Source organism: Myotis davidii, unplaced genomic scaffold, assembly GCF_000327345.1.
Source record: "Myotis davidii unplaced genomic scaffold, ASM32734v1 C63148782, whole genome shotgun sequence".
Taxonomy (NCBI): domain Eukaryota; kingdom Metazoa; phylum Chordata; class Mammalia; order Chiroptera; family Vespertilionidae; genus Myotis; species Myotis davidii.
In genome coordinates this window covers 1-746 of record NW_006364010.1, presented here as the reverse complement: position 1 = coordinate 746, position 746 = coordinate 1, and the positions used below count along the sequence as shown (strand labels likewise).

Genomic DNA, 746 nt, shown 5'->3' with positions numbered 1-746 from the left:
GGGCACATCCCATTTAAGAATGGGGGACCCTTGCATATCCTCTCATTTCCCCTTGGTTGGAGAGTTCACTATTTCATCTCTTAAAGCACTAAATCTGTGGCCTTCTGATCGGGCACAACTGATTCCTGCAAGTGCCCATCAGCTCCTGTCACAGAGCGGAGGAGGCAGCAATATCATTGAGCCTCTCCAGACACTCCTACTCATGAATGAATGCCTTACATGGCAGCCCAAATGCAATGCTTTTTTCTTTTAACCTTTTATGCTGCAGCCCATGGCGATAGTAAAAACCATGTAGGTGATTTGTATTCTCCCACCAGGATCAGTGCAAAGAGAACCATCGGCTCCGATTGCAACAGGCTGGAGAAAGTATGAGATATTTCCATCAGCACCACAGTATTCAGGTGGTGAGTAGTTAAAGAAAAATAGTTTAGATTTGCATAATGTGACACACTGGCTTCACTGGACCTGCGGCTGCTGCCTCAATCCAGGGCCACTGCAGCCCATGCCTGCAGACACAGTGGTGGTTGGAGGTGGGGAGATGATAATGTCGGGTTATGGCCCCTTGCTCTCTCAAGACTTTTATTTTAAGGAATTTACAAATACATACTTGTTTAAATATAGAAAAGAGACAAGATAAAAGAGCAGGAGCAAAAGAAGAAAGAATGGATAAGCCAAGAACGCCAAAAGACACTGCAACGATTGAGAGCATTTAAAGAGGTAAGTTCCAGAAATAATCGCCTTGCCTA

At 44.8% G+C, this 746-nt stretch overlaps 1 long non-coding RNA gene across 1 annotated transcript; it reads left to right on the top strand.

Moving 5' to 3' along the window:
• Positions 1–8: 8 nt before the first annotated feature.
• On the top strand, positions 9–656 carry LOC102767006. Its single transcript, XR_436383.2, has 2 exons — positions 9–404; positions 622–656. It is a non-coding gene; the product is annotated as an uncharacterized LOC102767006 (long non-coding RNA).
• Positions 657–746: the final 90 nt, after the last annotated feature.